Genomic DNA, 9,878 nt, shown 5'->3' on the forward strand with positions numbered 1-9,878 from the left:
GGAAGTTGGGCACCGCCTTTACGGTTGGTTGGTGGGCAGCAGAGGGCGCCCTACACTGTAAAAAAATTATTGTTGGTTTAACTTATTAAAGAAAGTCACCTGGTTGCCTTAAAATTTGAGTTCATTGAAATTAAACAATTGAGTTAATGCAATGAAAGAGATTGGTTTAATCAATAGAAACTCAAAATATTATGTTATCTGAAATACATTAATTATCTAAGTTGATTTGACAAAAGATAAAAAGATTACAAATATTTTTTTACAGTGTAGATTGTAACCAACCCTAACCATAACCCCACACTCTGTATAGTCTGTATAGGGAGAGTGGAACAGGTAGAAAAAAGATGAGGGGAGAGTTTAAGTAAAGGGGCGGCCATAGGAAGAGTAGAATGGGGAAATGAGTGGGAGAAGAGATGGGTATATGGGAGGGCATAGTGGAAAGAATAAGAGGAGAAACTGTAATAAGACATGAACAGAAAAGAAATGGACAGCAGGGTGGAACTAAGAGGAGTAAAGAGACAGTAACAGTTCTCCTTTGGGTCTCATATGTTCACGCCTCATTGCTTTGTGATGTTAATTTCTGTTAATTTTCCACTAAGTTGTGCAATCTGAAGTGTAGAGTCAATTTAATGACTTATATATTCATAACATAAGTCTATGATATATGAGTTATTACACAACCAAGAGTGGCATTTTCCCTACATCTGCAGTGCAAATGTGGCATTGATTTAATACAACAATAAACAACAAATTACTAAACTTCCATTGACACATTCTGTTTGCTCTTGCTCCGTCAAAGAAAAAAGAACAAACAGCAGAACCGTTGCGTCTCCGAGCAGTGTTTTATTCCCCAAAGAATCTATTTGAACGAATGAGTAAATGATTCAGTTTGGTGTCCGTGTACCTATACACACTCATGCGATACAAATATTAAAGCATAATCTTTTTTACCCATGGACAAAAATCTTAATAAAAAAAAAATTGGTTTCTTAAGCAAAACGAAAAAAAAAAAAAAATCAAACTGTTTCTCATTTCTCTTTATTTCTTTTTAAGTAGATAATCAAATTACCAAAACATGCCATTAGGCTATTCATAAATACAGTAATTGCGTAGGTAATTAAATTAATGAAAGATTCAACTCATTCATTAAGCCACCTCCAAAGTTTTTTTCTTTTTCTTTTTTTTTCTAGTCCTCATTAACACAACTTTATAGACAAATAAAATATATTTTACTTTTTCTGGACTTTCCCAGTTTTGGGTCTCATTCTTGGGACCGTCAGGAGAGGCTACACAGAAAAGCTTCATCGTGAGCTCATCCATCATCATCCAAATGAATGTCTTGGAATCTCCCAGTTCACTGGGGTCACCTTCCTCTCCCTCAAATCCCTGGACCTCCACCACTTTGCTTCCCCACACTTGCTCCTGCACCTCGCTGTCCTTCTCCAACCAAGCAAACATCTTTCTCGGTTTCATTTCATCCTCCGTCGTTTGAGGTCGTTCAGACTTGAGTAAGTCACTGGCCCGGATGGTCTTCCCTGTGTACTCCACATACTCGTTCTCCTCATCCTCTATGTCAACCAGCATGAGTTGTGGAGGTGGCTCAAACTGGGAAGAAGTGAACTTTCAGCTGGGAGGACTTCGCAGAGCAATGACTTCATCAGGTGCAGTAGTGGGGCTTGGAGGAAGCCGTTTGGGATGACACTCTTGGGATGAAGAGTGTTGGATGGAAAACAGTTAATCAGGTGCTGGAGTGGGACGAGGAGGAACCGCCAATGGAAGCATCTGGGATGAAGGGCGTCAGAGGGAAACAAATTTATTCGGGACATGGAGGAACCTCCAAGAGTTTGGGAGGATCCACTCGAAGCGAAGAACACAGCAGGGATAACACATCCTCAGGTGCTCGAGTTGGTTTCTGAGGATGCACGGGTGCTTGTGTCACTGGCAGCTGGGATTGAAGCGAGCGGATGATAGAGCGAGGTGTCTCTGACACTTGGAAGCATTGGTAGCTCTCCCTCTACGGCTTTGAGAAGGAAGATCTAACTGTAGTATGCAGAGGTTTGACCTCCACAAGAAGTGACGTTGGCTCTGTGATCTTCCGTTTTCTCTCCTTCCTTTTCGCTTCTCTAAGCTCACTTCCTCCCTCCATCAACTTTTCCAGACTGTGCATTTCTCTCTTTTATTCTGGTGCACATGTCCTCTCTTCTTTATCTTTTCAAGGCTGAGTGTTACTCTGTCTATTTTAGTCTCATCTTGATGACTGTCCCCCTTATTGTTCTTTACCTTTCTTTCCTCCTCTCTCTCTCAAGCTGGTTCTTCTCAGGTAGGCTACCTTGCGTTATCTCTTCCTGCTCTTCCCGTCATTGGCAGTGAAGTCGCAGGCCTCACACTCCTCTGGAAGTTTCTCTCATGTCGCTAATTCTTGCGCTGCACACTCCTGTGCTCTCTGAGGTCTCCCATCTGCAAAAGAATTGAGCAAAATGCTCAAACAGTTGTCTAAATACAAAGCTAAACAGCGCCATTATGGACACCGAATGCTGCAAGTGAATTCAATATTTGTCGTCAATATCTACAGAAAGTCTCGAAAGTATTCACCAAATGAAATAATACTAATTACATCTTCAACAGTGTAATTATATTACTACTAATTATTGTCTCTCTAAGAAGTATTCAATTACTTATTATTATGGTAACACTTTGCATCAAGGTTCATTAGTTAACTACCGGTAAGTTAACATGAACTAATAATGAACAATACTTCTACAGCATTTATTAATCTTAGTTAATATTAATTTCAACATTTACTAGTACATTATTCAAATCAAAGGTTGTATTTGTTAACATTAGTTAATACACTGTGAACTAACATGAACAAACAATGAACAGCTATATTTTTACCAACTAAGATTACCCAATACAGTAACAAATGTATTGCTCATGAGTTCATTTTAGCTAACTAATGTTATAATGAACCTTATTGTTAAGTGTTACTCTTATTACTAATTATTATTTTCTAAATCCCAAACTAAATAGACCAGTTGAACAATACAAAGATAGACATGAAACTGCTCTTTTAATTCTTTCAACAACAAAAAAAATATATATATTAAATTGCATAAATTATTCTTTAACTGACCAAAATATTTAAAGGGAGAAGAATTAATACAATAATAATACATTTGTAAAATGATTTGAATATGTTGAATAATATTTAACATTTTTGATGTTGCATCTATTGTTTTATTTAGAATTATAGTCTATACAGTATTTAAGAATGTGTTTTTGGCTGTGTTAATTGTTTTGAGAGCAGTTATCGGAGTTCAGAGAAAAACTGTAAGCAAATTGCGTGCATTTTGGCAAGTGTGCAAAAGAGTACATACACTTGTACAATTGGCACAATAACTAAATGCACAAAACTGACATTCTTGTATAGTATAGAAAGCAGTCAGTGTCAACAAAAAAAAAGTAGAAAAACATGAAATTTGCATATAACTAATGTTTCCATAGTAAAAAAAAGAAAAAAACATCTAAACATTTCGACCAGGACATGGCTCCACAAGATGACAAAAATACTTTATTTTGGTGACATTGACCAATTAATGATACAATAATTGGGTTATGAAGCATGAATTAAATGTTTTGGGTGAGTTACTACATTTTGCAGACATGCAGTAGTTCTGATGTTCCAGCAAACAGATGTGACAATTGCACTTACAGTGTAGAGAATGTAAAACTGTGATTTAAACATGAACAAAACTAATGAACATTAACCCCAAGATTAATTTATGTTCTGCACCATCGAACCTGAAATTGATCAAATCAGCTGACATTATTTACAAAATCTACCTGTACTTTTGATACTTTATTCCTTAAATTTTACTTGAGTCAATATCCATTAGGGTATCCTTACTTTTTTCTTAAATATTATAATTGGATACTTTGCACAACACTGGTAATGAATTAAACCTTTAGTTGGTGAACAGATTAACACAAGCTCACACATTTTCCGTCGATGACTCCAGAACTGCAGAACCACACATCACAGCAGTCTGGGGACAGCAGTGCCAGGCCGGCAGCCTCAGTGTGGTGCTAACAATCACGTATCCCGCTCCAACCACTAACCCTACCCCTCACAACAACAATAATCTCTACCTTAAAAAATGCCCAACCCCACCCCAGCACTAAACCTACCCTTAATAATGCTATAAGCTCTACCCTAATTCTGGTCTGAGACTGCTGGCCTGGCGCTGCTGGCCTCAGACTGCTGTGGCGTATGGCTCTGCTGTTCTGCAGTTGGTTATTATTGGTTGGTTATTATAAGTCAGCAAACCATGATAAGCCCTCCACCATACAGCAGTTTGTTGCCCATTTGTGTACTACATGTTTTGACCAACAGAGTGCATCATTGAAGCGGTCCTGACTACCATTATTGTGTCCTAAGGCGAGGTCAGCAATGAATGAGGGTCTCTGCACCTCTTACCTATGTATTGTATACCTATTCTTGCTATTAAATAAAACAAATTATCAAATTAAAATGAGATTTAATGGTTGCATGGGCAATTTAAAAAAATCATGTATTATTGGAATTTCTTTTTAATAAATTGTATATATATATAACTAACACTGATGAATAAGTAAGTAATTGTTATAAGGGAAGGCTATTAAATAGCAGTCCCAAACTAGTTTTTGTCCTACAATAAAGTTAGTAAGTTGGTATTAACCACCACTGTCATAAAAAAATAGAAAATACCAAAAAGTGAAAAGAAAACAGTGGCAGTGGTTTTGGCTTAAGTTTATCGGAAACTACAGTTGGTAAATGGTAAATACAGCATGTTCTTTGACGTTTGGATGCATTTCTGTGGGGAGAAGCAAATGGAAACCTCAGTATGTGTGTGTGGGCGAAACACAGGATATCCCACAGCACTCAGCCATTAGCATCACACCCACAAAAGCATGAAAAATCTAATAGAACTGGTCCCCGAGCACTTAGTCCCTTTGTGTCAGTTATTGACTTCTGCTCATTGGAAATTATTGATCAATTTCCACATCCTTTCTTGAGTAAATCTGTGTGTGAGTAAATTCCACACACAGACATTATGAATATTAGATCAAAACTGTGGCTTGTTTTATGAATCCCTATACATTTGTGAGCAGTGTTTCTCAAGTGGTCAAAAAGACTCTAGAGATTTAGAGGAGAAATAATCCTCATAACTACAGTATCTTTATGATTCTCTTTGCAAACAGTTGCTTTTTTGTAAAGAAATGAATAGTATCTGTCATTCATGTTTTTACAGAAATTAAATTTAGTAATTTGCAGTAGCCTATATTAAAGTCCATATACTCTCTTAAATTTGTACCTAGCACTTGACTGAATAATGGCTAGTTTGGAAATCATTGGTGATTGGAAATTGTTTGAAGTGACAACTATTGTTTTGAAGTAAAATAATATCGGCACTACTGTTTTAATTTACACCTGAGTTACAGATTATAATTAGGAGAAAACACAAGAATGTAAGGTTTGCATGTTAATGTTTTCAATATGTTTATGGAATTAAAAACATAATATATATTGTTATTAATTTATGGCCATAATATTCATATTTTGGACTGTAAACGCTTTAGTTTCCTGAAGGAACCTTATTATGTTTTAGTCCATTGTCTCAGAGTTCATTTAAAAATCCTTGGACTCATTCCCGGCACAGTTTATTGGATGTGGCAAAATCAATACAGTGTATCTTGGAGCACTTCAGGGCATCCCATTGTCTTTCCCCGGATTCAGACTCCTTGGCAGAATAAAAAAAGGTTCCGCATCACTGGAAATAGTGGGTAAGTCTCCATAGTTCTGTCCACTTTGCCACTTCACTATTCCAATTCACTGCAATATTTATAGATGTGCAAGGATCATAGATGATATAGTGACACAAAACATAGTGAAGATGAAATACTGGAAAGAGGTTTATCTGTGCTTTGGTGTTCTGAGCGACTACAATGCTGAAATAAAAGCACTATAGACAGGATGTAAACAACCATTTAGCTGAGCTTTTATCTAAAGTGACTTTTCACACTTTTTACAGGGAAACATACAGAAACATACATACAGATATAGGTGTAAATGATAATGAAGCAAAGATTTCATCAAATGTGCCCACCCTTCTTACTTTATTGAAAAACATAGTGACACTTATACAATTTACTATACCTCAATCTTTTATGCAAATATTAGTTCATAAACTTTTAGACAATCAACCTACCAAGGTTAATGTCATGATTCCTGTCTCGTGTTCCCCTTGTCTTGTGTGGACTTTTATGTTATTTTCTGTTTTGCGCATTAAAATTTAACGGTTTTCTATTTCAATATATTTTAAAATGTAATTTATTAATGTTATTTCAATTTATTTAACCTTTTGCAACATTATAAATGTCTTTACTTTCCCTTTTAATAAATTTTGATCACTTCAGTATGAAATTTGCTGTGGGTTTCAGCACTTGTCTCATTGCTTCTCTCTTTAGGATAGTTCACCCAAAAATGAAAATTCTTTCACTGTTTACTCACCCTCCTATCATTCCAATCCCGTATGTGTCACGAGTCCACCATTTCTCCCTCACTGCTGCACTCCCTCACTCACTCACACTCTAAACTACACTTCCCAGCATTCCTCCTGCTCATTAGCATGCACTTACTCAGCCATCACCACATATGGTCTAGGCTGTGTTCCAGTCCAAAATTGTCATGCCCTTAACTCGCTAACTTCCCTCCGTGTTGTTCACTCGGATGTACGTCATTGCCTACGTTGCACAAGTCGGAGTGCCACTACTGGCGGAAACTGCAATGGACTAAATTGGAACATCCTAACCCCTTGATCACTTGTAATCAGTTATGGGGTTGATTTATTATTTACATTTCTTTTCCCTTTAAGAATTTGTTTAATGCAGCATCCAAATGTATATAGGTGTGTTTGGGCTGTTTTCAATAAAATAAAATAAAAGAAATATATATATATCATAGAGTTGTTTGTGGTGGTGGTGATTAGACGCGATCTGTGGTGACATCATAATCGTACTGCATTGTGGGATATATAGGTGCCTGAAGTGTACATATGAAGTAGACTCGCTCCCTCTGTCAAAATCGAGGGAACGAGGGTCTGTCCATATAAACTTCCCTCGTCCACTTCACGAAAGGAAACACACTTCAAAATGGCGGCAGGGATTCCCCCGAGGGGAAGTGCTTAGGGAAGTTCGCAAGTGTGTGTCTAAAAGTGGACTGGAACGCAGCCATGGTCGTGTCACTCACCCATAAGAAGGACTTACCTGACTGCCTGCCTGTTCACTATCCATCCGTCATCTGTTCACCCAGCTCCCGCAGCAGTCCTCGGAATCCTCTCCGGCCCCATTACCTGTGGAAAAGATACAAGACTTTATATTCAGCTAAGTTACCAGTTTGGATTCTCAAGCATTGCCTTGCCATTGCTCGGGACTGTGGGGAAAGTAGGATCTCATTTGAATGAATGTGTGTAATTTGTAAATTAAAGCTACAATGTAGTATTTTTTTCTAACCTCTTACAATAACAAAGGCGTAGGTTTATGACGCAGTGACAAGCTGAATGATGAGAGTTTCTGTCAAGCTGATGGATCTAATAATATTAATGGATGAGTGAAAACATTCATGTTTTTTAACATTACAGTGTATGAATCAGGTCGCGATTGTTAATAATAGACAGATATCACAAGCGAGTCCCGCGGATATAAAGGAAAAAGGATATTTAATTCTACCGAACTAACGTTACCTGCAAGTGCTGAATTAATGCTCACACAGGTCATATTATTTGACGAATTAAACTTGTGAGGTAACGCAGCGCTGTTTCACTGGGGTCTAACACTACACTATTATACTAAACAGCATTTGAGTGTGTTGAAAGTGTGTCGAAATAAGAACAGCGTGCCGCTAAACGTTACGCACTACGCAGTTGTCCACGTCTGTCACCATGGTTACATCCTGGTACATGGTTATGTCATGGCTATGGCAGTACGAGCGGAAACCGAGTATAGCGCGGATATAGCGTCATTGACAGGCAACAATTTTTTCCGGGACGGGCCATTATTTAAAATTGGAAATTCTCTGAAATAAAAAACATTTGGAGACTTTTGGGATATTGAACACAACTGCAGGAAATATATCACACTGTGCAAGTGATTTTTGGATATTTTATTACAAAATTCTTACATATTGTACCTTTAGGGTAGTAAGCAAGGTAAAGTAAAAGGTAAGTAAGGTAAAAGCACACAAAGTTATCATTAAACACTTTCATTCGAAGTTGATCGAAGTTTATAATTAGAGGGATTCCTCATTCAAACATAAGGTACATTAGTAATTAACATTAGTAATGGTGAAAAAACTACAATGTTTTCTTTTAAAAATGTAAGATGTTTACTGTAATGCAGATGCCAGAAAGTCTGGACTGAGAAATGACTACTCGGGAACCAAGCCAACTTAAGGCTCCATACTCCGGGCATGGGGGGCCCACTAGGAAACCCCCATGTGCCCAGAGTATGGAGCCCCAACTCGGCTTGGTTCCAGAGATATACTAGCTTGAAGTTGGAACTTTGACCGGGTGTATCCAAAAAAATAAGCAGAGTTGGGGCCCCAACTCGGCTTGGCTCCCGAGATACACCCGGTCAAACTCCCAGCTACAACTCCAGAATCAAGCCAACTTAAGGCTCCAGACCACCGGCCTGGACCCCCAGCCTCTAACACCTACCCATACCATCCAAGGCTCTAATCAAACATTAGTATAATCAATCGATTGACTTTGTAAATCAATCAGCTTATTTGAAACACATGCAGGCTTAAATGGTTTCTAAGTACTAATTAAGCCTATGCCAGACAAATATCTTAAAGCTGCAGTCGGCAAGAATTTTTTGATCATATTCACTGCAACCGACACTATGCTCCGACAGAACAACATAAATCAGCCGGTTTTAGAAAAAAAACCCCGCGCTTCTACCTCCACCTGGAGCCTGTTATTTGTTTTGCAAAAATCCACCACTCCCGGTTCTTCTGGTCCAGTCAGCACAGGGGGGTGTGAGATCTGACTGTCAATCACAGTTTATGCACACGCCACAGATCCCCCTCCCCCTTGCGCACGTTACAATATCACATGCTTTCAAAACACTAACGAATCAAATAAGCTCATTTAGAGTATAAACAACATTAGCAATTGCTATCTGTGGGTAGATTAGCCAGGGCAGCATACCTCCGAGTACTCCATGGTGTTGATCGATGCTGATGTTCACAGAAAAAATGGTGCACACGCACTGACGAGCACGAACTCGATGGGAGGGTACTTGGTGATAGAGGGGGAGGGGCATGAGAGTTGTAAACATTCCAAATTTGGCCTAGTCCACTCGATGTGCCAGACCTGCCGACTGCAGCTTTAATTTTATAGTCTAAAATGTACATCAACAGTTTTTTCCAACTGCTCACACACGTTTTTTAAAACTATGTAACCTTTTTTCAAAACTCTACACACAATTCCCACACACAAAATGCAAAATGCCTCACATCTCCATCAAACTGTAACACTGCGTTCAAAATACCACATGTCAGAATGACATTTAGGTACTGTCGTTCCTAGTTAAGGTACTGAATGATCTGCTCACATATGTAAACCAAAAGTATATTCTTTAGAATACAGTAAAGAACACAATTGTGTGTGTGTGTGTGGGGGGGGCATTGTTGGCATCCATTGTTCAAAACAGGTAATTTGACCTTGACCTATTTGTAGGCCTATACTACAGTAAAGCAGTGACTGGTTAGTGATCAGTTAAGCAATTAGTGTTTGCACATGTGACGAGTGTGTGTGTGTGTGTGTGTGTGTGTGTGT

General features: G+C 38.2%; 1 protein-coding gene across 3 annotated transcripts in view; it reads right to left on the reverse strand.

Annotated features, from left to right (window-relative positions):
- Positions 1-9,878, reverse strand: part of kitb (KIT proto-oncogene, receptor tyrosine kinase b) — a 37,191-nt gene that overhangs the window by 23,549 nt on the left and 3,764 nt on the right. For all 3 annotated transcript variants that reach the window (XM_079616350.1, XM_079616349.1, XM_079616348.1), the window contains one exon: positions 7,306-7,391. The gene's annotated coding sequence lies outside the window, so the exon portion shown is untranslated. The remainder of the gene's footprint in view (positions 1-7,305; positions 7,392-9,878) is intronic.

The sequence above is a fragment of the Phoxinus phoxinus genome (genome assembly GCF_949152265.1).
Source record: "Phoxinus phoxinus genome assembly, chromosome: 6".
Classification (NCBI taxonomy): domain Eukaryota; kingdom Metazoa; phylum Chordata; class Actinopteri; order Cypriniformes; family Leuciscidae; genus Phoxinus; species Phoxinus phoxinus.